This window comes from Triticum dicoccoides, chromosome 7A, assembly GCF_002162155.2.
Source record: "Triticum dicoccoides isolate Atlit2015 ecotype Zavitan chromosome 7A, WEW_v2.0, whole genome shotgun sequence".
Classification (NCBI taxonomy): Eukaryota; Viridiplantae; Streptophyta; class Magnoliopsida; order Poales; family Poaceae; genus Triticum; species Triticum dicoccoides.
The window spans coordinates 437,667,800-437,680,887 of record NC_041392.1 but is presented as its reverse complement, the minus strand read 5'-3'; the positions used below and the strand labels follow the sequence as shown (position 1 = coordinate 437,680,887).

Here is a 13,088-nt window from a genome sequence, read left to right as displayed (position 1 = left end):
GTGTTGTCCAAAGGAGATCCCGGGGTATCCGTGTGATTTTCCTATGGTTCGCCACCCGGGCTCAAAGGGGTCATAATATTATTCGTGCTGGAAACTTCCGTGTGCAGCCACAAGCCATTATGGGCTCTTACATAGTTGAGTATGTTGTGTGACCTCTTTTAGTGGTAGACTAGCAGACGTAGGGGATTATATACGATCTACCCGTCGTAAAGAGTTAACTAGAACATGAATGCGCACGTTGCTGCGCCCGCCCATCTTGTCAAAAGAACCTAAACATTTTAGAAAATCTGAAGAATTTATCAGCTATTAATATCAAAATTATCTGGAAATCTCAAGCAGAAGGATGTGTAGCAAATAGTGTTTCAAACAATAAGGATAAGAATATATCCTGTTTGTTTTCGGGCCAATAATAGCAGCTTAGCAGCTCTATTTATTGGTTATACAAAGAAAAATTTATGTATCCTTTGGCAGGATAATACTTTTCACGAGGATCTGTAGACTAATGGGTTTCTACATAACCCATGTGCTTTGCTTCAAGATTACTGGAAGAAAGTGTTGCTAGCCACGCACATCGGAAGAAGCAGGCTAACGATAAATCTTCAGAGAGGAAGTAGAAACAGAGGGTATACTCAAAATTATCCAAGCAGTGTTCCTTATATGGATTTTATGAGGCATAACACCCTTTGGCATTACTGATCGGTACGATAGTTGTATGAAACCTGAGCATGTATATATAAATACATAATAGTTTACCTGTGCTAAGGAAGAGGTATCCATAGTAGTTCAATGATTCATGGAAGGTCTGAAGCTTCTTCAAGGATAGAGAACCCAATAATGTAGCTTTAGCTGCAATCAAAATAATCTGCATAGTAGCTAGCAATGAATGTGGTTTTCTTCAAATGCATCGATATCAACTACATGCAGAAAATAAAGAAACAAAAACACTTAAATGGAATAATCATCTTTTGTGATGTGATGTCAAGCAATTCAATGGACCAATTAAAACCAAAAGCGTCGTCCTTCCCAAGATTAGGTGTGAGATGAACTAAGAGGCTCTCGTAACTTTGGTGGTTCTTCTAGCATATTTGCCCAAAATCCAGGGAGAAGAAAATGGTTGTTTGGATTTACAGCTGAACCAAGGTTCATGACTTGCTAAAAAAGGATCAAGCAAAGTTCCTTCTACCCACGTTCCCTGCACCAGTGAAGTACCCTATGCAGACGAGTTTGAGGATTGCCATATAAAAAAATTGTTAAGCATTGATCAGTGATTTTTTCATAAATTGGAATTGATAATTATAGACATGAAGTCATGTTTGTTTGTGATTTAAAGCACAGTAGAATCCATTTTCTACTCAACAATCTCGAGTTGAATTCTTCCTAGGCAACCTCTCTAAGGAAACGGAGTTAATTGAATTTAGACATGTGTAGCAGACAACACCGGCCATCAGCTGGCACTGCACACAACACACGAGCAGGAACCAAGAGGCGAAAGTTGTTTCTGGCAACAACATGCATTCTAAATAACAACGAAATATAAGTATATAAGAAAAAAATTCACAAATTTGAGGTTGAAAAGGAGTGGTCTGAAGTTAAAATACCTTGTTCAAGTGCATAATCTGAAATTCTGAAGGGAAGTCCTCCAGGCACAGGGCCACAGGCAAGAACGAATTGCAGAGTGTTCATCCGTTAGCTTGGGACAATCCAAGAAGCACAGAAGTCCATCGCAGCGTCAACCAATCATCACATACTTGGGGCGGGCCGGGGGGAGATCAAGACTACAGTGTTGGTGTTGTTGTGTTTTTGTTTTTGAACCTGGCGTACCCCTTCCATTGCAAGAATGGAAATACAATTGTTCCGGACACAACCAGGAAGATGGTGTTGTTGTGTTGGAGAATGGGGACATGCGTGAATCACCTCTTTCCCTGGGGAATCATGTCCATGGGAGAGGCAAGCCCAGATCCAGTACTCAGGTCGATGGGGAATCTGGTAGTGAGATGGCCCCGTCGGTGCGTACATAAGTGGAGTGATGCAAGATAACGGCGTAAGGCGAGTGATGAATATCTTGACGCCGGTCGTCGTCCTTGGTGAAGCGCCCCTCTAGATATACACGGTGTGGTTGAGAGATGCTGCAACCACAATGAGAACAAAACCAAAACAGCATGAATCAATCACCGATATCGATTTTGTTTGTAGACTCCATGTCTCCATCTCAATGAAACCACCACCAGACGGCGTCATTGTTCTCGGGCCTGCGTAACCTGCCATCGAGTCTTACAATCAAACACACGAGTAGCCCCGAGAGTGGAGAGCGGACGGTGGCAATTACGTACCTGCATGGAAGGGGGAGAGAGGAGCCACCAGTAATTGGGCGATGTCCACTGCCACCGCTAGTGAAAGAGCGCCATTAGGTTTCGATCGCTCGCGGAGGGGAGAGGGGAAGGGGACTGGCCGTAAGAGGGGAATGATCTCACGCCGCGCGCCGCCGCCTCGGGGAGAACGCACCCAGTGTGGTGGAGAAATTTTGAGATGATGCCTCCTAGGTCGGCAGTTGACGGGCCTGTTGTTTACCACCATTTTCCTGGGCCTAATCTATTTCTCCCGACCTGTCAGCCCAATTAAGCACATAAAGCCTAGGTCGGCCAGCGGAGCAGCAACCCGTTTACGGTGTGCCAAGTGGGCAGCGCCGGGTGATCCAAGGAAAAACATGCAGGCACGAGCGACGGAAAGAACGCCATATCTGGAGCGTCTATTAGACTGATTTGATGGCCGAGGGCGTCAAATCGCTGTGGAAGGGCGTGAGTAGTTCCATTTTACTGTTTTGTAATGCTTTTGAAAGACTGTGTCTCGGTCATCCGTTTCTCAAACATCATATAGTGCGAAAATCCAATGGAGGAGATCGAGTCTTGTGGGGAAAAGTGCGCAAATCTCTGCAGAGTGTACAAACTAATCATGGTTAGCCGTGTCCGCGGTTATGGACATCTTGAGTATCTGGTGCTTGAATTATTATGTTGATCTCATCACTTTACTTAATTAACTTGTTGGATTATTGATTATTAATTAGGATTGAGATGGGGTTATCATTCTCGATGTTTTCAACAAAATTTGTAGTTAAATAAAACATATTCCTTTGTTGTAGGGAAAAACTAAGCTTTCTGCAAAAATAACCATAGAGTCTCCACTAGCCATGTATGCATATAGTTATAGTTGTTTCATGCCCTTGCTCTATAGTGTTATTCTGCCAGCATATTTCATATGTCGAACTACATAGGCTACAACGTATTATGTTGCAACGTTTTCAGACGAAGAGTAAGGTGCGCTAGGTCGTTGTCGTGCATTCAGCTATGCCGTTGGAGTTGATGGACTCATTTCCCTTCGAAGCTTCCGATGTTATCTTATTTAGATGGACTTAAGCCATATTATTGTAATAAGCTCTCTTTTGAGACATTCGATGTAATAAGTGTGTGATTGAACTCTGTTATAAATCCTCGAGTACTGTGTGTGTCAGCATTACCGATTCAGAGATGACACTTATGCACAGAGATTGACCATCTGAGGTCGGATCGCTACAAAAACCATTTTTTTCTTTCTCTAAGGATTAATGTTAGAAAGACACAATAATTGTTGTAGACCTTTCTAAAACCACATCAAAACCCTCTTTTAAAGTGACAAGATATCGAACCATCAGTTCTCTTCGTGGGTGGTATCAAATCCCATCACATCCCCCACAACGACATTAATCACATGTGGGGATCGAGGGTGTCGCCGTTGTGTGGGGATCTAGGCGCACACCCATTACTGATGGGGTGTGTCCTGAGTAGGACGTTATCTCACGTCCGCGCTGTTATCTATCATGTCAAGACTGTCATGCAGTCCAATGGGACGATTGGAGACCATTCTAGTCTAAAAGGACCGGACGGGGTGACTTTTGATGAAGCAATGTGGGAGTTTGACTCGTGGGCAGCTGGTTGTGCAGGAAGCATTTTTTTGGTGTAGGTCGGCTATCTCCTCCGACAAAATCATGGCCGAGGTAGTTTTACATCACACTAAGGAAGCCTGGCGGCTGGAGGCCGGTTACATGAAAGCACTATTGGGAAAGCTTTGTTGAACCTCTTTCAAGCCCGGTGACCGAAGGCGATGTGCAGCCCGGAGATGTCGAGGTGCAGCCAAGCCTGAAGACCAGTTCAAGGGCTACCGATGGTGTCCCGCCCCAGGGGCCTCACAAGTCACACCTCATCAATTCCCAACATGGCGCGCCAGGCTAAGGACCCCTAGATCAGTTCCGTTCTCGGCCATGTTAGGCGGCCATGACGCATTATACGAAGACTCCTAAAAACTTGGCCAAGCCAAAGATACCGGAGCCGTGAAAGACCCTATCTTCACCGAGGTAGCCAACTAGGATTTGTAACCCTAAGATCCCCGGCATGCTATATAAGCCGGGGATCGGGCTCATCGATAGACGCATTACAATCCCTTCGTATTCACCTGCACTTTGTACACCCACAATCACAATATACATGAGCATGAATAGTATATTATCTCCACTATGAGAGCTCAAACCTGGGATAAAACCTTGTCTCATGTTACCATACATCCCAATGGCCTAACTAGGATACTCTACCAAGGGATCTGTCGGATTTAGACCCGAAAGTATGCAAAAATTCCTTTGAAGGTGAAAGCTTTCGTGTGATTTGTCTTCAAAAATGGCGTACTGACTTAAGACAATCTTGATAAGAGAAACCGAAAAGGTAAAGATAGAAAATGCAGTTTTTATGATCACACATATTTAAATGCAGTTTTTGTGTGACGCGTGATTTCGAAAATGCAGCCTTGTGTAACTGTGCAGTAGCAAATTTTATATGGGGTGTGGTTAAGAGATTTATTGAAATTAACAGTATCCCTGCAAGATTGAAGATTTTAGTGGTTGGATTGCAGTTTCCCCAAGAATCATAGACAATTAGTTATTTTGGATTTGAGACAGTAATCCGGACTTTATGGAAATCTAGAAATTCTACTAGTTTTCATTATGTATACTCCCATGATCCTAGTGTGTTGTTTTTTCAAGTCTTTTATTGGCTCTTTTAATGGGCTGGACTGCAGATAATCGAAGGGCAACAAACACTTCGTGCCATGGCAGCACTCCTAATTGGTATGATAATGATTTCTTTGACAAAAGAAGAGGATGGGCATCAATGACGGAAAAGAGTAATTTGGTCATTTTTATCCTAGTGTCATTTTTTTTGTTTTCTTTGTTATTTTTTTATATTGTTGCTCATTGTTCGGTGTGATGATTAATTTGTCTGTTTCAAAAAGAGCCTTATGGGATGACTTTATTTTTAGGATTTTGCCCGAATGTCGTGGTAGGGTGCCATGAGATTTGGGTCATGGATATAGGAGTACTGTTTTTTCGGTTTCCTTTTATCAGTAAAAATGTGGGTACACCCCTTAATTTGGAGGAAAAAAGTGTTGACATGATCTAATCTAAGAAAAACATTTGCATCTAAAGATTTAATTCGGTGCCTAATCTCCGTGGGCGACGCATGGCTTAGCCATTTAGAAAGAACGAAAGTCGGAAAACCCTCCATTCCCGCGCCTTCTTCCCCAAACCCTAACCCTTCCAGCCCCGCCGCGCGATGCCCTCGTCCTCTGGTCGCCGCCGCCGCGGCCGTCGAGGCACCCGCCGCCGACACCGCAATTCGACAAGGACCTGGGCAGAGCTGCCGTTGGTCGCCATCTCGACCATTCTCCACAAGCTCGACCACATCGAGATCCTGATGGGGGCCGGCCAGGTGTGCCGCTCCTGGCGCCGCGCCGCGCGCGACGAACCCGAGCTGTGGCGTCGCATCGACATGCGCTTCCACGCCGATCTCTTCTACCAGCTCAACCTCCACGGGATGGCGCAGGCCGCCGTCCGCCGCAGCAAGGGGCAGTGCGAGGCCTTCTGGGGCGAGTACGCCGGCGACGACGACTTCCTCCTCTACCTCGGCGACCAGTGAGATTTCGATCCCCCACGATCCTCAATTTTAGGTTTACTTCTCGTTTACATGTGCTGAATTTTGTGTTCCCTTTGGTGCCCGCGTAACAATTTCGTAGAAATTCAAAATTGGTGCTTCTAAATTTTGTTTCTGGGATAGGGCTGTATAAAGTACTAGCAAACAACATAGTCTTAGACCTCCAGGTTTACAGGAATTTTGGAAGAATATTAAAGGATAGGAATCGAAAGGGTTTAGGCTTAGTAGAACTAAAACCGAGTACATGATGTGCGGTTTCAGTACTACTAGGTGTGAGGAGGAGGTTAGCCTTGATGGCCAGGTGGTACCTCAGAAGGACACCTTTCGGTATTTGGGGTCAATGCTGCAGGAGGATGGGGGTATTGATGAAGATGTGAACCATCGAATCAAAGCCGGATGGATGAAGTGGCGCCAAGCTTCTGGCATTCTCTGTGACAAGAGAGTGCCACAAAAGCTAAAAGGCAAGTTCTACAGGACGGCGGTTCGACCCGCAATGTTGTATGGCGCTGAGTGTTGGCCGACTAAAAGGCGACATGTTCAACAGTTAGGTGTGGCGGAGATGCGTATGTTGAGATGGATGTGTGGCCACACGAGGAAGGATCGAGTCCGGAATGATGATATACGAGATAGAGTTGGGGTAGCACCAATTGAAGAGAAGCTTGTCCAACATCGTCTGAGATGGTTTGGGCATATTCAGCGCAGGCCTCCAGAAGCTCCGGTGCATAGTGGACGGCTAAAGCGTGCGGAGAATGTCAAGAGAGGGCGGGGTAGACCGAATTTGACATGGGAGGAGTCCGTTAAGAGAGACCTGAAGGATTGGAGTATCACCAAAGAGCTAGCTATGGAGAGGGGTGCGTGGAAGCTTGCTATCCATGTGCCAGAGCCATGAGTTAGTTGCGAGATCTTATGGGTTTCACCTCTAGCCTACTCCAACTTGTTTGGGACTAAAGGCTTTGTTGTTGTTGTTGTATTAAAGGATAGGAATTTTGTAGGAAAAAGTTTGTTTGGAGACCTTTAGTTTGTAGGAATGGATCCTATTTGTATGTAGGGTAGGAACCAGACCTTCATATTTCAAAGGAAAAAATATTAGCCTTGACTCAATGGAAAAATTTCTATCCTGCGCATCAAATGATATCTCTTTCCCGTTTTTCCTATTCCTATGATATTTTTATCCTATGAACCAAAGAAGGCCTTATTTGTAGCACATCTGAGTAAGGGTAACTTCATTAGTATTTACATGGTGAACATACAGGTGCACACACACAGGACGCTCTCATCGGATCCTCCTAAAAATGGTGCATAATTATAGTTCTGATTTGATGCCTTGGCATCTTATCATTTAATTGTACTGTACATTTGTTGTGACTTGTACAAATTTTTGGATGAGTGGTGATTCCTCCTAATTTAAGAATTTCATCTAACCTACTGATACAAACAAAAAGCATAAGGGTGATTATTGCAGCTATTACATTGGTTAATTTGTTCTGTTCTTTTGTCTGCAACTGTTTACAATTTGTCATTCTTTACTGACAAGGGAAAATATGGTAGCTAATGGCAACTATGGAGCACTAAGAACTTCCATGCGATTCTATTATGGAATGTCACTTAGCGAATAGTCGGTTGTGAACTCATGGGTATGTCACTGAATATATTAAGTCACTGGATGTCCTTCATATTGCCTAAGGTCTTACTCTCCTTAATTTCCCTTGAACCATGATTTAGGCACATGCTTGGGTGATTGATGATCGTACTTATCTGTAAGTAGTAATAAGCTGCGCCTTGCAAATATGCACATGAATATATTCCTTTTTCTGCCACCCTTCGTCCAGAAAGAATGGACCGTGCTTTCCCAACAAAAACTTGTCAGTCAGCAGCCAAGTCCCTGACATATTAGTTACCCAAGACATAGATGAGTGTGCCGTTGTTCTCGTTTCGAACAAACACCATGCGAAATAACTTTCTAGGATTATGGAGCATTAACAGGCAAAATAATGCTACTGAAGATAGTTTGAATTGTTTCAGTTGAACTCATATGCAATGACTGTAGGATGTATTATGATGTTGCAACATGCAATTATAGGTTGCCCAGCTGGTTATCGTCCCTGAAATGTTTCTCATGTCAAATCTAACAATTATAGTTATTAAGTGAAATCTCGCAATACCGCTCTAAATTCTGGACAGGTGATGCTATGCAGTCATCGTCTAAACTGCCCCAATGATTTACCTACATCAGTCTATAGAAACAATAATGGATTCTGGTTGTTTTATGTTGTGTCCTAATGCTGTTTTCTTCTTCTTTTGCCTGGCCTATTATTGGTTACTGAAACCCAAATTCTATATTTGCAGGGCACCATCTCTCAAAAGTCTTCGACTCATTTCTTGCTATGATGTTTCTAACGAAGGTTTCACAGTTGCGATAGAGAAGTTCCCTTTGCTTGAGGAGCTTGAGCTTTCATTGTGTTCAAATGTGGGTGAGGGTGGTGTGTTTGGGGTTGTTGGCAAAGCATGCCCGCAGCTGAAGCGCTTCAGACAGAGCAAACATTCATTCTTTGATTTTGAAGCCAGTGGCTATAATAAGGACGATGAAGCCCTGGGGGTTGCAACTATGCGCGAGCTACGCTCTCTGCAGCTCTTTGGCAACAACCTCACCAACGAAGGACTGACAGCCATCCTGGACAACTGCCAGCACCTGGAGTCCCTTGACATTCGTCATTGCTTCAATGTCAACATGGACGACACCCTGCGAGCAAAGTGTGGCAGGATAAATACGGTGATGCTTCCACATGACTAAACTGCTGGCTACGAGTTTCAGGTTCAGGAACCTACATGGTCACGTTACCGCAGTGACTCCCAAGGTGAAGATGACACTGATGCTGATGATATGGGGTATGGTTTTGACTATGATCTGGACTCTGAGGACTATGATGACTACTGTGATCCTTCCCGCTACCTTAATGGCATCTACGAGGATGACCTTGATGAAGACGATAGGATGGTTCTCAGGGCTATGCGTGCGCTCATGAAATGAGCTTCATCTGGATGTTGCGATGGAAGTGCTTGGATATTAATACATTTTTCCTGAACAGTAGTGTTCGCTAGTCATTTGCCGCTCCTGCTCATGTGCCCCCTTTTGCTAGAAGATCAGTACAAGTAATGTTTCGTGTTGGTCACACAATCTTGCAAACATGTGTGGTTCAGAAGTACAATGTTAGTAGCACCTTGCAGTTTAGATGGAGCCTGCTATTAACTGTACGGCTAAACACTATGTTAAGGGGTAGTCATCGAGTGAGGGCTTTTGGAGGCCGAGCTCCACGGAGCTCGTTTTCAAAATACGTTTTTCCACTGCGTGAATTTTTTTGAAAATGTTTGTATACACTCTCACATATGTGTATTGCGTATGTGCAAAGATTCATAACCATATACTTTCACACGTGGCGTACAGAAGAAAGACAAAAACGTATTTCTAAAATGGGCCGCTTTTTTTGGGGCCGGAATTTTGTCTTTTTTGTACAGCCTACAAAATACAAAAATTTCAAATGATTTTTCCACACGCGCATGCGGAAATCTAATAAGTTTCTATGGATTTTTTTTTAATTTATTTGAAACCTTGAATTATGACTTTTGATTTTTTCAAAAATACCGAGCTTCCGGGAGCTCGGCCTCCGTTGGCATTTTCCGGGTAGTCATCAGCCTATTGATTTGGTTAATACTTGTGTATGTGATGCATACTGATCTTTTCTGTGTTCTTAGTTCTTTAAACACAATGGCACTTACATCTTCTGCCAAGATGGGTGATGCCTGCATGAGAGGGCAATTTTGTTGGATTCCCCGCATTAATATCTTCCCCATCAATGGATGCTCGGTACTCCAGCCCTAGTTGAAGTTGTCGAGCATGATTCGGCGAGAGGTAGGGGAAAAGCTGCCCTGGCATTGCTTCAGAAGTTCAGATATGCAAGAACAGAAACAGTTCTTAGGAGGGTGGGCGCTGTGCCCCCATTAATCGCAGTGTGTCACAGTCCACCACTAGCAAGAGGAGAAGTTAGCTACTCCCTCCGTTCCGAATTATTTGTTTTGGATTTGTCTAAATACAGATGTATCTAGACTCATTTTAGTGCTAGATAGACAGAAGGCACATTTGTGCCCGCCTAACGTACAGAAGCCAGAAGTACAAGACAGGGACACCACCACCAAAGCCAACAGTGCGTACACGCGCCTAAGATCCAAAAGGCTGCGGCGCCGCTCACCATCCATTACGTGAAGGATGGCAAACCAATCCTGAAATGAAGCAAGGTTCCCAATATGGCCAAAGATTACTCTAATACACGCCACACGATACGAGGAAAGGCACGAGGGGAAAATGCACGGGTGACACTCTTTTGCTCTCCACAAAGGGCACATTGGCATTCCAAGTACATTTTAGTGCCGACATTCGGTGTTTGGGTCATTAGCATCGTGTAAAAAGTCGAACAAAAAACCGTGTAAGTAACTTGGTTATTATGTCATTCATGCCAACATGGAACAAAAAACTCAGTAGTTTACGACAACTGAAAACTTACATGGCAAAGGGACACTTTATTTGTGACACAACCATGATACGATATCCATTGATGGGGAGTGGGGCGTAGATGAGAGCACGATCGTTAATGTTTATCGTCACTGTTTCTTTCCCTTCGAAAAGGAGGCTGAAATCTCTGGTCTCTACATCATTGGGGTTGTTGCTGTAGCAGATGTTTTCGTCGTCCTGGCAGCCAAATTCCATGTCAGAGTGATTGATGCCGTCTTTGTTAGGTGTGTGTGGTTTTCTCTCTCTACCACTCTCCACGCGGCGTCCTGTACTTGTTCTTGACTTTTTTATTTTATTTCTAACATTAAAGAAAGTCAAAGTGCGATAAATTGAGTGGGAGACTTCTTCAAAATATCATGATGCAAAGCCTATTTGGTTCAAGAGTTTTGGAAGATTGTTTCTAACTTTTTGCATGATTTGCATACGACACTTTATGTCCGATCTTCGTATGAGAGGGTAATCCTACGTTCATTTGCCAAGTGCAATTTGATCCCAGGGCGATTGATTAGCGTCGGATGAAAGCCTCATACGTGTATCATTGCTCCTTTTCCAATATAGTAATTTGTTTTTTTAAAAAGGAGGATGACCCCCGGCCTCTGCATCTGGGCGATGCATACGGCCACTTTATTAATTATTATCATAAAACCTTATAAAGCCATACAACAGCAAGACTAAAGTCACCGCCTAAGCAACAACTGTCGCTACACCTATCCAATTGATGAAGGGGCGCAGATAGTCTAAGTAATTTGTTTGAATAATACTCCTTCCGTCCAAAAATACTTGTCATCAAAATGGATTTACTTGTCATCAAAATGGATAAAAAGAGATATATCTAGAATGTAGAAAGAAGTGCTTGTCCACCGGTATCAACATTCTATCTGGAATCAGTAGCGATAATTGTTGTATTGTGAGCCAGCCCCGTAAGACACTACGCACCTCCAAATTATATAATTTTTCCAATCATTTCATTTATACAACCCGCAAATAAGATAAGATCTTGGCTCGCCCTACAAAAAAACAACTATATGCCCTATAAACTTGCTTGCTTCTTCGAATTTCGAAATAACATATAGAAAGTGTTTCTGTGATGAGACCATTCTCGATCGATAAATGCGATAGGAGCCTATGTGTTTCACTGGCAGTCGGCCAATAGGGGAAGGTTGTGAATCCGGCGAACCGACCGCTTTAAGAACGTGATTGTTTTCTCTCACTCAGTTATCAATTGACAAAGATGACCCATTCTTTTTCGCCCTAAAAATGACAATGGTATGATACTTTTTCTTAGTTCTAGATACATCCTCTTTTATCTATTTTGATGATAAGTATTTTCGGACGGAGGGAGTACGTAGGACTGAGAAGTGAAAATCATATGGTTTTTGTATGGACCACCCTATTTGCATTTGTTTTCTTTTTGTTACACACACTCGATTTGAAAGGGAAAATACATTGTGTTCAAGTTTATTTTACGGGTCCCCGAGTTGAATGGAAATGTTGTCGAAATGACACAACATTCACCTAATCTTTCATAGAATAAATACTATGCTCTCTGCCATGCAACAAATCAACTTGTATCATACCAGCACGTTGTTGAGTCTCATGGGAAGGAGGCCTGTTTATTTAGAGTCAAATGGTTTGCTTAGAAAGATTCTAATTTACACATTTCCGACTTGACGGAGTTGGGCACGAGGCCTGTCTTGCTCCAGCCTCCGGTGTGAATGACGATGTTGGATTCCGTCTCCACTTGGGCTCTCCTCTCAGATGAAAGGAACCCCGGGGAGGGACGGGGTTGCCACCAACCAAGTGAGCCAATGAATCTCCTCTCCTCCGCAGAGTTGGCGCTTTTGTGGGAATCTTTTGCGTGCAAGTCCAAGTATCTGCGCGGCCAATCATCCATCCTCGCTTCCGTGCCGAGAACTGCGATGAACAGTTGATTGGTACTAGTAACTATACTACCAATCGCGTAGCGACATCGCTTGGCTATCTAAGGATGCGTTTGGTTGAAGGTGTCGTATGAATGGGTTGGGACCGTTCCATTTTTTGGGATTGAACCATTCAATTCATGTGTTTGGCTAAATATAAGTGGTGAGCTAATTATTTAGGACGGGACCACCAGTCATGCTCACATAGTCATGCATGCAAAGGGTGGTCATTTGATTCGACCGATTTGGTTGGGTGGAACGGTTCAGCATCTTCATGGCATATTCTCTTTTTTTGGCTCGAACCATTCATGTGTTTTATAACCAAATATGTCTATTTTCTAAACGATCCCAACCCATTCATGACCGCCCTTGCAACCAAACGCACCCTAACCGTCCGGATTCTGTTCGTCTCCGACGACTTTACCGTTCCTTCATTTGATTTTCTTGTCCAATTTGCTCGCTCGCATGTGTACGTCGCCCTCCACGTATGCCGGTGCGGGGTGGCCGTCCACGTACGGCTAGCGCTCGCCCCGTCTTCCTCGGTGCAGTGCACGGAGCAGAACGCCGTCCACCTTTTCGCCGTCACTCTCTTGACCG

General features: G+C 43.8%; 1 long non-coding RNA gene and 1 pseudogene across 1 annotated transcript; one reads left to right on the top strand and one right to left on the bottom strand.

Annotated features, from left to right (window-relative positions):
• Nucleotides 1–329: 329 nt before the first annotated feature.
• On the bottom strand, nt 330–2,471 carry LOC119332081. The gene is made up of 3 exons (XR_005160805.1): nt 2,331–2,471; nt 1,599–2,258; nt 330–862 (listed from the first exon to the last, which is right to left on the bottom strand). It is a non-coding gene; the product is annotated as an uncharacterized LOC119332081 (long non-coding RNA).
• A 3,106-nt stretch (nt 2,472–5,577) lies between these two features.
• Nucleotides 5,578–9,348, top strand: LOC119332129 (annotated as a pseudogene).
• The last annotated feature ends 3,740 nt before the right edge of the window (nt 9,349–13,088 follow it).